Source organism: Eschrichtius robustus, chromosome 3 (genome assembly GCF_028021215.1).
Source record: "Eschrichtius robustus isolate mEscRob2 chromosome 3, mEscRob2.pri, whole genome shotgun sequence".
Taxonomy (NCBI): domain Eukaryota; kingdom Metazoa; phylum Chordata; class Mammalia; order Artiodactyla; family Eschrichtiidae; genus Eschrichtius; species Eschrichtius robustus.
Window position 1 is genome coordinate 154,804,360 of NC_090826.1, and position 16,605 is coordinate 154,820,964.

Sequence of the window (16,605 nt, forward strand, 5' to 3'; positions counted from 1 at the left end):
AATTAATTAATTATGTAAATTAATACTCAGTATCCAGAGTAGTGAGAATTCATGAGTCAAGACAATTCAGTCCCAACTGTTATACATCTTGTTACCTGGGACACAACATTGGGTGAGAGAGAGAGAGAGAGACTCTAGTCAGGTTTGGGTCACGTGCCTAAACTTTGAAAAGAGCAGACGTTGATCACATGGAATAGGCAGTAGGTGCTCCCTGAAGGGAAAGCAAGACGCTGTGAGCAGAAGGCAGAAGGAATACTCAGGGGGTGCAAAACCAGCAGATGTTCTTTTTGATGACATCTGTGTGTTCTGTCCACACTGAAGAGCTAGCACCCCATTGTCCTTGCCCTATGGTGCTGCAGACCGTGCGAGGGAAAGCTGACCAGCTGCAGACATGACCAATCACTGAAGCAGTCCCTCAGGCTGGTGGTTCCCCACAGCAGTGTCATGACAACTGACCCACCACAGTCATATGCGAGGGTGAAGAAAGATTTGTTACTAATAGTGCTCAAAATACTTTTGGAGGAATCCACCTTTTAAAAAATAAATTAGAACAAATTCAAGACTCATCCTCAATAATGTCACTCCAACTACCCTGCATTGCAATAGGCGTTCCTGAGTGGGAAGGAAAGGTGGGGGTAGGACCGGTATACAGACTACTGCACGTAACCACAGCCATCAAGAAGGGATCGCCACTCCTACTCCACGTGAATGATCGTTAAATTGGGGGGGAGGGGCTATGTCTTAGTCTGAGTTCATTCATAGATGTGGGTCCTTCATATGTGCATGATCCATTGCCTGGTATGTGGCAGAGACAATGAGGGCTGTGAGGCAGATACCCCAACAACCTGACCTTGCCTGGATAGGATAGGGAGGGGAGAAGAGATATGTCTGGGGTGTTGAGAGTCAGGACAGCATGCTGCTCACCAACTCTTTGGCTTAGGAGGAGATTACATTAAATGCTACATGTAAAACCCCCAGTACAGTGATGGATACGTAGAAAGCTCTCAGTAACTGTTGGCTGTGTTATTTATATAGGTATGATACAAGTTCAGCTGCTGTGACAAAGGCCATGATAAGAGTGGCTTCACCAAGAGAGAGTCCTAGGATAAGCAGTCCAGGACAGACTCATCCTACTTTGTCACTCTGCTATCCTCAACATGTGGCTTCCATCTCAAGATCTAAGATAATTGCTCCAGCTCCTGCCATCACATCCACATCTGGTCAGAGTGAAGGGGGAAAAGGGAAGTGGAGTGTATGTCTTTCCCTTTAGGTTACTACCCAGAAGTGGCACCCATCCCTTCCACTTACATTCCATCGGCTAAAACTTCACCCTAAAGCCACAGCTAGGAGCAAGGGAAGCTGGGAAATGGGGTCTTGAGCTGAGGAGCCAGGTGCCTCACTGAAACTCTGAGTTTAATTACTCAAAGAAGGGATGGATACATTTTTAGGGACCATAATCACGCCTTGATATGCTGTTGTTTCTGCTGTTGCCTTGCACACAGAGTCAGAACTTCCCAGAATTAGTTCCTGAAAACTCTCAGATCTCTAAAGGTAAAATAGAAATGTGGGAGAGCTTACGGCAGTTCAACAGGGACAGAACACTGCGCTGGGGGTTGGTGGAGGTTGTAATATCCCCTCCCCCTCTGACCATGCTCTTCTTGCCTCAGTCTTTGACCACTGAGCTTCGACAGACATATGCCTCCTTTCCCGCACACCCCATCCTCTGTTGTCCCCCAATTCAGGTGACTCCTGTCCAGACCTCTTTCTTTTTTTTTATTTCATTTTTTTCTTTTTCTTCCAGTTCTATAGAGATATAATTGACATACAGCACTGTATAAGTTTAAAGTGTGCAGCATAGTAACTCGACTTACATGCATCATCAAATGATCATCACAATAAGTTTAGTGAACATCTGTCATCTCAAATAGATACAAGATTAAAGAAGTAGAAAAAAATATTTTCCTTGTGATGAGAACCCTTAGGATTTACTCCTTAACACCTTTCATATGTAACATACAGCAGTGTTCATCATATCTATCATGTTGTACATCCCTAGTATGTATTTATCTTTTTTCTTTTGGCCGGGCCACACAGCTTGTGGGATCTTAGTTCCCCAACCAGGGATGGAACCTGGGCCCCGGCAGTAGAAGCGCGGAGTCCTAACCACTGGACCAGTAGGGAATTCCCTGAATTTATCTTATAACTGGGAGTTTGTACCTTTTGACTGCCTTCAACCAATTCCCCTCTCCCCACTCCCACCCCCAACCCCTGCCTCTGGTAACCACAAATCTGATCTCTTTTGATAAGTTTGTTTGTTTGCCTCTTTGTTTTTGAAGTATAATTGACCTACAACACTATGTTAGTTGCTGGTACACAACATAGTAAGTCAGTATTTCTATACATTTCAAAATGATCACCATGTACGTCTCCTTCTTTCTATTCCCACCCTAGGTGTTCCCTTCCAGGCTATACCCCAGCCCCACTGTACTGCTGGAGAATCCAGGAATACAAGATGGCCACCCAGATGTTCCTAAGGTAATATCGCAACTGTCCCTTAGAAAGAGACAGTCTCCTGCAGTTACTGAGACATGAAAACTGGAAAACCCAGCAGCTGGCCCCAAATGTCCCCTCAGAGGTACAGAGCCCTCCTCCTCATCGTCACACACACTTCCTTCCTCTTCCCAGGGAAGCAGGAAAGACAGAAAGAGGGAGCATTGGGCTTGGCCCCAGCATCTTTCGAGAGAAATCTGGCCTGATGTAGAATAAGTCACTCCCCTTTGGCCTTCCCTCCTGGCCTGGGACAGCGACCACTTCATCACACACATTTCCCTTCCATAGCCACCCCCTCTCAATACCTCGCCACCAGCTGATAACGCCCTCCCTGCCCCTGGCAGGCCTTCTCCCTGATGAAGCACGCCGCCACCTTTCTGGCTGGAGCCAGCTGGGCCCGGGTGACCCCCCTTCCCAAGCGATGCCTTCTTAATAACCTCCCGAAAGAAGAAAGCTAACTAACAACCCCTGTTCTGCTTTGATGAGCTGACCCTGCTTTTTCCGGTCACAAGGACAGTCTGAGGCCAAATTTTCCATCCAGGGAGAAAGGCGGGAATCAGGGCGAGCTGGGGGAAAGGGGGATCGCGAGGGGTGGCCGCACGGCTAGTCCGCCTCCTGCCTTCTTGGTTCTAATTAGTGGGTGCCAAAAGATGCAGCCTAGCTCTGAGAGGCCAGGCACGGCTCGGGGAGAAAGGCAGAGAGAACACATTTCTATTTGATGGAAAACAGTTTTGAGAGGGGGAAAAATGAGAATTATAGAGGAATGAAACCCCAGAAGTCCCAGCAGAGCAGCGGGCAGCTGGCCCAGCAGGACTTCCCACGGTGGCCTGCCCACCACCCCACGCAGTTCCTCCTCCTCAGGGTTTCATCTCCTTGTGCACAGCCCTCTCACTGCCCATTTTTCCATCCAATTCTCCCAAGGGCTCTGTGAGGCAGGCTGACAGGAATCACTAGCCCACTAGGTCAAGGAGAACCCTAAGACTCCGAGAGGTTACATGGTTGTTCAAGGTCAGCAGCAGAAGGGAGGAGGAACACTGGGGGCCTGAGACGTAACTACGGTGATGGCATTATCAGGTCCCACCAGCCTGCAAGGGATTTGCATGCATTTGCTTAAGTTATGCGTCAGTACAAACTCTTTGCCTATATTTAGATGTAATGAAATAACTTTATCCTTTTTAAAACTGAGATGGGGGCTATTTTAAGGCAGCCAAAGGTTACCTAGTCATGTATCATGCATGCAAAACTATATGGAGAATCACACAATTACACAAACAATGCTACAACCACACAGGATCCCAGAGAAAATTCTTTTTTCCTTTTCCACCACTAGTGGAGAGAGTACCCCTTCCTCAGTTTAGAAAGTGAGTAAACCACTCCCTCTTCCCCCCAACAATTAAACCCTAAGTGTTGTATTAACCACCGGCCCCAGTCCTGCAATTAAGGAATCAACCAGAGGGGAAAAAAGGAAACCAGGATTTTCTTTTCTTTTTCTTTCATTTATTTTATTTTTATTTTATTTTTGGCTGCATTGGGTCTTCGTTGTTGCGCGCGGACTATCTCTAGTTGCAGTGAGCCGGGGCTACTCTTCGTTGCAGTGCGCGGGCTTCTCATTGTGGTGGCTTCTCTTTTTATGGAGCACGAGCTCTAGGCACGCGGGCTCAGTAGTTGTGGCGCACGGGCTTAGTTGCTCCGCGGCACGTGGGATCTTCCCAGACCAGGGCTCAAACCTGTGTCCCCTGCACTGGCAGGTGGATTCTTAACCACTGTGCCACCAGGGAAGCCCGGAAACCAGGATTTTCATCTGCAAGACATGTAATGGCTCCTCTTTCTCCTTTTTAGTCCCTTTGCATCAGCTTTCACAGTGTCTGCATGTGGGGGCCGACTGGGAGCCAGGCACTGTGTTGGGTGCAAGGGTTACAAACTTGAGTAAGACCTCGCTCTTGGCCGCAAAGTTCTCAGGAGAGATGGAGAAAGTGATCTTATCAGTATAAAAAGATATGTGAGAAGACAGAATTATGTACCAGTGCTGTGGGAACACGGAGGAGAGGCACTTGGCCCAGGGAGTGGGCTGGGAGTTTATGGAAGGTTTCCAGGAGAAAAAAAAACCCAAACAACTGAGCAGAGTCTTAAAGGATGAGTAAGAACTGGGGGAAGGGGCTGCAGGAGGTGGGTGGCGCAGGGTCTTCCAGAAGCGGGAACAGTGTGAGGATGGCACGGAGGCATAAAATAGCAAGGTAGGAGATGGGCCTAGAGATGTGGGTAGGGACCAGGCTGAGGAGGGCCTTGCGTGACTGCTAAGGGTTTGCCCGTTATCCTGTAGGCAATGGCGGTTTTAAGGTGAAGAGTGGTTTGGTCACCTTGAACATGGGTGTTCCTGGTTGCACCACGGGGCTGGCAGGCTGGAGGGAGGGAGGCTGTGAGGAGGTTGAGGCAAACATCCAGAAAGGAGATGAAGGGCACTGTCAGTTGGGGTAAAGAAGAGAGAGCAAGTCTGAGAAAGAACTAGAAGGTTAATTAATCAGTAGTATCTGGATAGGAGAGAAACTGTGAGGAGGAGGGAAAGTGTTACCTAAAAACTGGGTTTGCCTCTTGGTGGGTGTTGAGCCAAAAGATACAACCAAGCCAAAGATTGGGAGAAGGAAGGATTTATTACTTGCAGCAGGTAAGGGGAACACTGGGGATCCTTCCCAAAGTAGTGTCTCCCCAAACAGCAAAAGTGGGGAAGTTTTAAGCTAAGAGTACTTGCATATTCATGGAGGGGCTTCAGCAGAGGAGAATTCAGCATGGAAGTGGGGCAAAGGTTGAGAGGGTCCAAGCTTTAGTTGACTGAAGTCAGGAGGGTCAACATCATCGTTCCTTCCTCCACCTGGGTGGGGGCCTCAGTTCCTGCAGAACTCAAAGATACATATCTGATTGTGAGGTGTTTTTCTTGAGGAGGAACTAGGACTCTGTTTTATTGCTGAACTATTGTTTCTTTCCTTTTTTTTTTTTTTCTTTACTGTTTTTAAATCAGATGATCTGCTTATATACTCTGATTTTTCTTTTCTTTTCTTTTTTTTTTTTTAATTGAAGTATAGTTGATTCACAATGTTGTGTTAGTTTCTGGTATACAGCAAAGTGATTCAGTTATATATATGTATATATTCTTTTTCATATTCCTTTTCATTATTACAAGATATGAAATATAGTTCCCTGTGGCATACGGTAAGACCTTGCTGCTTATCTGAACTATTGTTTCTTAACTGCTTTTCCTTTGTTCCTACATTTCCTCACTTCCCTTAAGATCATTAATTACTAAGACCTGTTCAAAGGCAAGCATTGTGTCCAGGCTTAGATTACAAAATGGCTTAGGCAAAAAAATGTCTTCTCTTATGTTAAGAAAGCCACGCCTGGTTCTCTTTCTCAAAGGACCCCCACCCTATCTTACAAAAGAGGACATGGAGGGGCCAGAGCATCTCTGAAGTTACTGCAGACAGCCATTGCTCTCTAGGCTGGAGTGATCTGGAAGCAGAGAGTCTAAGACTGTCAGTGAGATGGAGACCAAAGAAGGGCAGAATCCCTCCTCCTCCTCCCGCTCTCTCCCTCCTCCTCTTTCTTTCTTTTTTTTTTTTTATTATAGTTACTTTACAATGTTGTGTTAGTTTCTGCTGTACAGAAAAGTGAATCAGCTATACGTATACATATATCCCCTCTTTTTTGGATTTCCTTCCCATTTAGGTCACAACAGAGCACTGAGTAGAGTTCCCTGTGCTATACAGTCAGTTCTCATTGGTTATCTATTTTATACGTAGTAGTGTATGTATGTCAATCCCAGTCTCCCAATCCATCCCACACCCTCTGCAGCATTTGTTGTTTGTAGATTTTTCGATGATGGCCATTCTGACCAGTGTGAGGTGATACCTCATTGTAGTTTTGATTTGCATTTCTCTAATAATTAGTGATGCTGAGCATCTTTTCATGTGTTTGTTAGACATACAAATGGCCAGCAAACACATGACAAGATGCTCAACATCCTTCTTCTTCTTTCTAATGGCCAAATAGGGTTGTTAGGTGCCCTCTCAAGCTGAGGAGCTTCCCCTGATTAGAGACTCTGTAACTCCAGCTGCATTCAAGCTCAGGCTACATCCTGCAGCCTCTTGAGGATTTAATTCAATTCAACAAATGCTTATTGGACAGGTACTCCTCATAAGGGAAAGGAGAAGAGAAGAGATCTAGCAATTATTGAGTACTTAAATTGTGTTAGCAGAATGTTATGTTAAGTGTATTTACATGTAATCTCATCTCCAAGCACAGTCCCCTCAGCCCTGAGAGTCTGGGGCATTTGCCTCCAGGGCCCTGAGAGGTCAAGTAATTCATCCAAGGGTTGAGGGGTAGTGCCAGGATGCAGGCCTGGAAGTAGTGCTCTATCTCTAAGACATGTTCTTCCATGAACCCAGGAGGTTGCAAGTGACTGATACACAAACTATTTTAAGCAAAAAGAGAATGCACTGGCTTATTTAACTAAAAAGCACATGAGTCAGCTGGCTCCAGGCACAAATGATGTTGTCAGTTCTCCCTTGCACTTGTTCATAAATGAATAAATCCATCTATCTCCCATTTATGTTCACCTTGGTTCATATGTAACAGCATAGCATGATAGTTTTGGGGTCCCACAGGCTGGATTCAAATCCTGGCTCCACCACCTATCTAGCTGGTGACTGAAAACAAGTTGCTTAACTTCTTAGTACCCTTGTTTCCTCATCTGTAAAATGGCTATAATAATAGTATCTGCCTCATAGTCCTTGTGAGGAGTAAATGAGATCATCCACACAATGTGTTTGGAATAGTGTCTGGTGTAAATTCAGCTCTGAACATGCCAGCTATTATTGTTTCTGTGTCTGCTCCCTTTGAGGTAGGCCTCATTCTCTCCTGTAGCTTCCTCCATGTTGTCTAGAGAGATGGCCACAGAAAGGCCAATCTACCTCTTCCCCATAGCTTCTGGTCTTAGAAGAAGAAAGACCTTTCTCAGTGTATGCATGTAGCAAATCTCAAGGCAGACTCTTTGGTTCTGCTTAGGTTGCGTGTCATCTCTAAGGCTGGGAATGGAGTATTTTCATTGGCCAGCCTGTATTTTCTGCCCAACTTTGTGGGACACCATAATTTACAGCCCCACTTTGATCATATAGACACAGAAGGAGGATCCCTTAAAAGATGGGATGCTGTGAAGACAAAATAACATCTGTCCACTGTTCTGTGCTAGGTGCTGTTATGAAGGGGTGTGACAAGAAGATGGGTGAGGCACAGCCTCCCCTCCATGAAAACTTACATCAAACTATAGAAGGTGAGGCAAAGACACACATAACAATACTAGAAGGCAGATGTTATGGACTGAATTCTTGTGTCCCCCAAAATTTATATGTTGAAATCCTAATCCCCAATATGATGGTGTTAGGAGGTGGGATCTTTGAGAGGTGATTAGGTCATGAGGGTGGGACCCTCATGAATGGGATTAGTACCCTCTTAGAAGAGACCCTAGAAAGCTCCCTTGCCCCCCTTCTGCTGTGTGAGGCTTACAGCTAGAAAGCTCCACCTGTGAACCACGAAGCAGGCTCTCACCAGACACAAAATCTGCCAATGCCATAATTTTGGACTTCCCATCCTCCAGACCTGTGAGAAGTAAATTTAGTTGTTTAAGCCATCCACACTATGGAATTTTTGTTGTGGCAACCTGAATGGACTAAGACAGCAGACTATGACAAATTCCATAAGAGAAGGACAACTAAGATTCTCTGCAATTTTCAGGAAAGAGGAGATCACAGCTGGTTGGGTGAATCAGCACAAGTCCTGTGAAGAAGGCAGTGTTTAAGCTTGCCTGTGAATTATGGGTGGCATGTTGGTTCATGGGGATGGTGCCCATTCAACATGGACAACTGTGTTAGGGGACATGGCCACCTAGGTTGATAATACAACGTGTAAAAAGTAATCTTGAAAGGAAGGCTGGAAAGCTGAGCTAGCAACCAACACAAAAAAATGGGCCAAGGTCAAGAATCATTAGATCGGGAGGCTAGAGAAGAAACAACTAAACACAGATATTGAATTGCTGAGATTGAGAACAGAGTGTGCATGGTGTGCAAGAGAACTGTGAGTCAGATACTGAGGTCATTTGGAAAGTCCTGGAGTTATGAGCATCATCAGTCCAGATGGGGAGAAGCCAGGATAAGCAGAGAGCCAGATGGCAATGATTTTTAAAAGAAGAGTCTTAATTCTTGATCCTGAATGCCCTCCAGAGACTTCTACATGACTCATGTGAATGCCAGTTAATCCAAGAGAAATTGGCTTTCTAGAGGTAATTTTATATCCAGAAGCATGCAAAAATTCATTCATTAACTCATGTATTCACTCATGCATTTACATTTGGTGGGCATTGAGCTGGGATCCAAGGCACAAATAAATGAGACTTGGTCACTGACCTCGAGGAGCTCACTACCACTTTGTTCATACCCACTGGTCATACACTGTAAACTGATTATCTATTAAGTGGTTGGTTCCCCACTGGACTGGGCATTCCAGTCAATAAAGGTTTTTGACTGATTAATTGTATCTCTATCTTCATCCTCCACTTGGATTGAGAGACTTTAATGAAATAATTTCATTTCCATTATGTACTGTTTTGTGCAGAGTCTGAAGTCACGATAGGAAGCAAGAGAGCTGAGCACTCTTCATGAGAGAAGCAGCAGCTGTCATTGAAAATTGCCAGTAGGAAGCAGCTGCATAGCACAGGGAGATCAGCTCGGTGCTTTGTGACCACCTAGAGGGGTAAGATAGGGAGGGTGGGAGGGAGACGCAAGAGGCAGGAGATATGGGGATATATGTATATGTATAGCTGATTCACTTTGTTGTAAAGCAGAAACTAACACACCATTGTAAAACAATTATACTCCAATAAAGATGTTAATAAATAAATAGAAATCCAAAAAAAAAGAAAAAAAGAAAATTGCCAGTAAAGATCTGGTTCTGTCTGAGGAAAAGTTCAATTTCATGTGGGAAGAGGAAGGGGAAGGATTACCCAAAATGAAGTTCACAACAGAAGAGGGTCCAGATGGGCCTGTGAAAGGAGCTAATAGAGGGGCTGAGATAGAGGGGGCAGGGAAAAGGGGGTGGCCCTGGAGGGTGGTAATGACTGTGCAGGAACAGAGGGCTTAGAGACAGAGGCCAGAGGAAAGGGTCTGTGCTTAAGCCAGGTGAGAGGAATGCAGGAGGCAACAGGTTAGGAGCAGGTAATAGGGAAGTAGGAGGGGAAAGGGCTGAGTGGGAGGCATGTGTGGGAGAATAAAAATGACCAAGAGTTTATTGGCATTCCACCCAGGAAGAAGTGGATCTATTGCTACTCCAATTGCATCCGGGCTGGCCTGTGACTGTGTTGCCTGTGTTGTACTTCTGTGTTGCAGAAGTGATGCTATGCCAGTGCCAGGCCTAAACTCTAAGGGGGCTGGGGTCTTCCTCCTTGGTCTCCTGGAGCCCTGAGCAGGTCTATCTTTAACCCTATCACCCATAGTACTAACTAGCCTGTCACCATGGAGATCCCACCATCTCCCAGTGCTGAGCCCAAAAAGGTTACCATAGACCCCAGTACTGGTAGGTATACTCTCCTCCCATCCCTCCCCCCGCCCCCACTTTCCCAGAGCTGCTGACCTTTTCTGTGAGAGTAGGTTTTACTTTCAAAACACCTCCCAGTAGTGATTTTCTTGCATCCTAATTGGGAACCCATTCAGTCCTACACTAGGCCCTGGTGTCCCATTGAATTTTCTCAGTGTAGCCTGAATCCACTTGGTTTTCCTCCCTTAGACCTTAAACAGGTATCTCCGATAGGACCGTGGAAGGATCCCCTGGATCAGCCCTGGTGCCCACATTTCAGAGGTGACTATGGGCTACACTTTTGCCCTATTTCTTCTGTGTTCCAGTCTGGTTGCCATGAGTGATGCCTCCCTTGAATTCTGGTTGTTGCCCCAACTACTACTGCAGGCCTTTAGTCTTCCTTCAGCCGTTCTCTTCTCTTTCTCTGTTCATTCATAGTCTAGATCTTCTCAAGGGAGCCCTAATCCCTCTCAGAGACCCTATGTCTTCAGTGACAAATATTCTAGAAATGGGTAAATCGAAACTGCATTGGGCGATGGGGGACAGAGGAGGGGCCAAAGGGGACAGGTGTGTGCCGGCCCCGGCTTCCCCTCGCTCCCCTTCTCCTCCAGCAGTATTTTGAAGGGGAGATGGACGGGTAACACTTATCATCAACACAGCTCATCATTTTCCTCATCCAAGGCTGGGAGAAAGAAGCCACTAAACCCCTCCCAATGTGTAGGGAAACCGAGGCTCAGAGGAGAAAATGTACCCTGTCCACAGTCATAAAACTAGTCACATGGCACTCAAGTCTCCTAATTCCCAACCCAATTCTTTCTTAACAGTGCTATTTTTCCACGTCTGAAATGTCATGCATCAGATCTAAGACAAACAGTTTACAAAGGGTCAGATTCTGAACTTGGTTGAGATGAATGAAACACAGTCAATCTTGCTCTCAAGAAAGTAACATCCCAGGCTTCCCTGGTGGCGCAGTGGTTAAGAATCCACCTGCCAATGCAGGGGACATGGGTTCGAGCCCTGGGCTGGGAAGATCCCACATGCCACGGAGCAACTAAGCCCATGTGCCACAACTACTGAGCCCGCACTCTAGAGCCTGCAAGCCACAACTACTGAGTCCGCGTGCCACAACTACTGAAGCCCACGCGCCTAAAGCCCGTGCTCTGCAACAAGAGAAGCCACCACAATGAGAAGCTCACGCACTGCAATGAAGAGTAGCCCCCACTCGCCGCAACTAGAGAAAAGCCCGAGCGCAGCAACGAAGACCCAACACACCCAAAATAAATAAATTAATTAAATAAAATAATAATAATAAAAAAGAAAGTAACACCCCAGTGGGAAAGGGGATATTCATTCAGTCTATTAAAAAATGTTTTATTAAGCACCAATTATGTATAAGATGTATATTAGGAACTGTTAAGAATACGAAAATGAGTGAAACATGGTCTCTGACCTCAAGAGATGATCTAGCAGGAGAGACAAGACATGTACAAGTGAAGATACAACCAGCAATTAAAAAGCAGAACATGATGAATGTGAGTTACAGGGAGTTCGTGCAAGGAGAGGTTGCATCTATTTGCCCTATGGCCTAGCGTTCCCATTCCCACTGTGGGAAAAACACTGCCCCGGGCTGATAAAGAGATGTGTAGAGATTCTCATTGCAGCACTGTTGCTAGTGCCTAGGAGCTGGATAGTAACCATGGTATTTGCATGTGATGGACTATTATGCTGTAAAAAGTACGCATGACAACATGCATAGATCTTAAGTCATTACCATTGAGTGAACGAAGAAACAGTGAGATTTAGAGCACAAAACCAATGATGCAAATTAAGGACACACACACACGCACACACACACACACACACACAATAATATCATGAATCTTTTTTCAAGAATACACATATATCTCTATCAGCATATGAAAGGCAGACTGGAGAGATATGTATTTAATGCACTGAAGTGAGTGTCTATGGTAAAGGAGTTAACAGGAGTGAGGGTAGAAAATAATAAAATAGCATAAAACACAGGCTTAGAACAGGCCAGTGACTTAAGGGACGTGATTAACTCTGTGCTTCCGAGGGGTAAAAATAAAGTCATTTAAGAGAAGTAAGAAGTCTTGCTTGAGGAGAAGCTTGGGCAGAGAGTTCCATGAAGGAGATAGATCCTGACCCAGTCAATCACCACCTCATATTTCCTTGACAAAACCTACATTTCTAGTATCTGCCAGTTTCTGATTCCAGTGACTTAGCCAGACTTCTCTCCCATGGGTACACAGGACCAGTCACTGGACGCCTCCTCTTCTGTATCAGCAAACCTACCCACTGCCCTATTGCAGTGGCTCCTGTGCGCCACCTGTACAGTCTCCCCTCTTTCCACCTCACAGCTCCAGAGTTCCTCAGCTTGGCCCTTAAGGAGAAAAAGAGGCTGGACTGCAAGGTGCTTGCGAGTACTTACTGACTCTTGAGGTGAGACAAACCTGAGTTCAAATCCAGACTCCCGCCACTTACTGTGTGACCTTGAGCAAATTACTTAACCTCTCTGAGCTTCATTTCTCCAATCAGTAAAATATACATAACTACACTTACCTCACAGTGGGGTTGTAAGGATTAAATCAGATAATGTATAAAGCACAAAACAATGGTAGTTCCTTTGTTTATCTGTAGGTGAAATTCATGGTTCTGGAAGGGACACACAGCAGCTGGGGTCTGGGTCCTCATCCCAGCCTACACACTAATCTATGGTGCAACACTTGGCCCCACTCTCTTCCTTTTCCCCAGGCCCTGCTCCAGTCTCTTCTGTTTTCACCCATCCCTGGGCTCTGCCTGAGCAGGATCTGCTCTTATCACCAGACTCCCAAACGCTCTAGGGTTTATAGGATTAAAAAGACTGCAGTGAGAGCTGCTCAATCCTCAGACTACAGTATCCCCTTCCCCTGACCCTTTGCCGCCCTCATGTGCTGTAGAAGAAAGCCTAACACTGCAGCGCTGGCCCTTTTTCTCCTTAAAATGCCGAAAGGAGATGAACTCAGCGGGGCCTCGTGTCTAAATATGATTTCTCCCTTCTGAGGCACTATTCGTGATGGGAACTCCAAAGAAATTTATCATAGTAATGATTGCTGATTCTAGGGCATCAGGGTGACTGACAGCCATGCTACCTCACACTTGCCTTCCTGGCTTTACTCTTTCACTAGAGAGAAATTGTGTGGAGTGGTGCTGGGTGGGGGTGGCTAATTGCTTTGAGGCAAGTAGACAGTCATGGCTCAGCTTGTTACCAATCCTGGGGTGGGAGGGACAAAGGGAGGGGTGCAAAAATAGCAGTCAGCCGAGATGGCTCCTAGAGAAAATTCAAAATCTGTGCGTTTAGGTGGGTTGTTTCATCTGAATGCCTCTGCTGTATCCTCTCCAGGTGAAAATATCCGCCACCGAGACAGGGAAAGACATGATGATAAATGTTTCCTCAGCATTAGCAGAGTGGTAGATCAGGAGGAAGTTGCTCTACTCCAACCTCATGGACAGACCAAGAGGAAACATGGCTGAGCTGCTGCAAGGTGGATTAAGGGAGGCTTGAGAAAGGCACTTGTCTAGTTAACAAGAAGCAGTTCAAACAAGAAGCAGTTCAAGGTACAGTTTTATTTTCCAAGGAAACATTCTGGACATTTGTCTTTCTTTTGGATGGAGGAGGAACATTCCTGCCCAAGATGGATGGGGTGGGGTTCAATAGCTTTTTCTTTGCAACTTTCTGGGAGGCTCAGGGTAACAAGGAGGCGGGGAAGGTGGGTCTCAGTTTCAGGTCCCAGTGTCCTCTGACCACCTTGACCTGCGACACCCCAACAAGCAGGTGGTGAACAAACCTTTGGAGGTCTTCTCAGCTCCTCCTGAGCTGTGGTGTAAGGGTGCAATTAGGGGATGTTTTGGGTTGAGGAGTGTCTCCCCAACATTCATGACCACTCGGAAACCTCAGACTGTGACTTTATTTGGAAATAAGATCTTTGCAGGAATAATTAGTTAAGAATCTCAAGATGAAGCCATCCTGGGTTCAGGGTAGGCTCTACATCAGATATCCTTATAAAATGAGGAGAGGACATACAGAGAACACCATGTGAAGATGGAGGCAGAGATTAGAGTGATGCATCTACAAGCCCAAGATTGCCAGCAACAACCAGAAGCCAGGAGAGAGGCATGGGATGGAGGCTCCCTCAGAGCCTCCAGAAGGAACCAACCCTGCGGACACCTTGATTTCTGACTTTTGTCCTCCAGAACTGTGAAAGAATAAATTTCTGTTATTTTAAACTCCACGTTTGTGGTAAATTGTTTCATCAGCCCCAGGAAACTAATACAAGGGAATTGGGCAGAAGGGTTCCAGAGGTGCCCCAAGGGCCCCAAAGTACCCTGGAGTATCACCTAGTTTAATGGCCTACACTTTAGTGTCTGCAGCATCTCTCAGTAGAGCATCTTCAGAAGTTAGAGATTCTATTACATAGTCCCCCCAATTCCTGCTCCCTCATAGCCACTCCAGGCACATATGAACCCCACCTTGAACTGCCCTCTGCACCACTCAGTGTGGGCTTCAGGCCAAGCCTGAGGATTGCCACCTCCTCTCTGTACCACCACATCTGCTCACAGCTTCTGGCCTCAGTTTGCTCAGTCCTCCCCCATACAGATTTCTCAGAGTCTCAGGATGGGAGGTGAGGCCAAATAGTGACTGTCCATCATGGATCTCTCACCTGCCTGACCTCCAGCAGCTCTCGTCTCAGTCTCAGCCGGGGCTGCCAGTCACAGGGGTCTCTTTGGCCTGGGGGAAGCAGCGGACCCATAGGTATAAGGTTAAGGGAGGTCAAAGCCGGTGGAAACCAAGATCCCAGCACTCAAAGTAGGGACCTCAGAGAACCCCCAAAAGAAGACACTCTTTTATCCATTGTCCACAGTTCCTCCCATAAAGGTACCTGAGAAAGATTCTTCCCTTTTAATGGGGTGTATGTGCATATATGATGTTTGGGAAGAACATTCCAGAGTGGACAAAGGGCCCAACGTTGAGGCCTCTCTACTGGCAACCCACGTGGTTACACTACTACTTAGGAAGGAGCCTGATCTCCTGAGTCATTCTCCCTCCCTCCCCATACTGTGCTCATTCCTGTTAGACACTGCCCTCCTCGGAAGCAGTTCTCAGCCACCTACTGGAGTGTCCTAAAATTATCACAGTCTCAAAGCTGTCTTGCCCTCCTAGAGCCATGGGGGTTGGCAACTCTCAAGACTCAGTCTTCTCTGTTCTCCTGGGTGGGCTTCCAGCTCTGCTGCTCTCCTGGGAGCCAGGAGGAGGAGGTGGGCACTGGCTTCTCTTTGCCTGGGCTTGGGCTGGGGCGGGAGATGGGGGGCCTGGGCCATGACGCCTTGCTGAGGGTGGGGGAGCTGAGAGGAAGGGGCAGCAGATAGGGAGGAGGCAGAGGGAACATGCCCTGGAACCCTGGACTCCATGGAGGCAGAAAGCCAGGCAGATCTTGACAAACACATCCTGGGAGTTATGGGCCCAGCAGGCATGGAGAGAGACAGAAAGGCCAGACTCAGAAAGGGATCACGGTCATAGCAACCGTCTGTTTCATTGCAAATCTTCTGCTTCATTGACCTGCCCACCCCCACATGTGTGTCAGACTGTGTTCCAATGTTTGGCTCGGGACTGTGGCCACCAGAAGTGTGGCTGTCTTCCTCCAACCAGTCAGCTGGTTGGAGCCTGGGCCAGACTGGAACCCTGGCCTTGTCACTCCCTGCCCAGCACCCCTTCCTCCATCCAAGCCCCAGACCAACCCATCAGGGGAGACTGTGAGTGTCTCCTCCTGCCTTCTACCTGCTCGCTAAATACATCTGACACCTCAACAAGGCAGGGCTTCTCTGAGTGCCCAAAGGAGCCCAAAGCCTGGTGTCTGCTCTGCACCAAGGCCGGGCTGGGCAACCAGCACTAAGGTTTAATTGCAGGACTAGTGCAGCATCAGGGTTGCTTAGTTTTAAAATTTTATGCAAAAATGCCTACAGAGCCTCCATAATTCTCAAGTAAAGGAACTCTAGTGCCCAAGACAAGGGACCAGGGATCAAGGACAGGGCTAATTTGATCCAGAGGCCTCCATGTTGGGAAAGACCAGAGGGCTGTCAAGAATTGCCAGGCACAGGTCTTCCCGGGAGTTGGTTCTGGGGAGATGCTATGAGCACATGCACTTGGGAGGGGACCTTGCAGTAGAGGAGGCAGCTTTACTAACTACTAAGAAATGACTTTTGTTCCTAGTGAACAGTCTCAGTTTTCCGCCTCCTGCTTTCTAGGAGTGGAGCGGTCCCAAAGTTCAGCGGGTGGGATCAGGAGAGACACCCGCCCCTCACTGCCCCTCCCGCTCCTCTCAGGTAGAGAGAGTCCAGGGTTCTGGTCTTTCTTGGGTTAGTTTGGAAGGGGAGGGGTCCTCA

General features: G+C 46.9%; 1 long non-coding RNA gene across 1 annotated transcript in view; it reads right to left on the minus strand.

The window, feature by feature from the left end:
* Positions 1–5,219: 5,219 nt before the first annotated feature.
* LOC137762958 (uncharacterized) overlaps positions 5,220–16,605 on the minus strand; it is a 53,292-nt gene continuing 41,906 nt past the window's right edge. Inside the window, exon 3 of the long non-coding RNA XR_011073655.1 lies at positions 5,220–5,436. This is a non-coding gene — a long non-coding RNA (uncharacterized lncRNA). The remainder of the gene's footprint in view (positions 5,437–16,605) is intronic.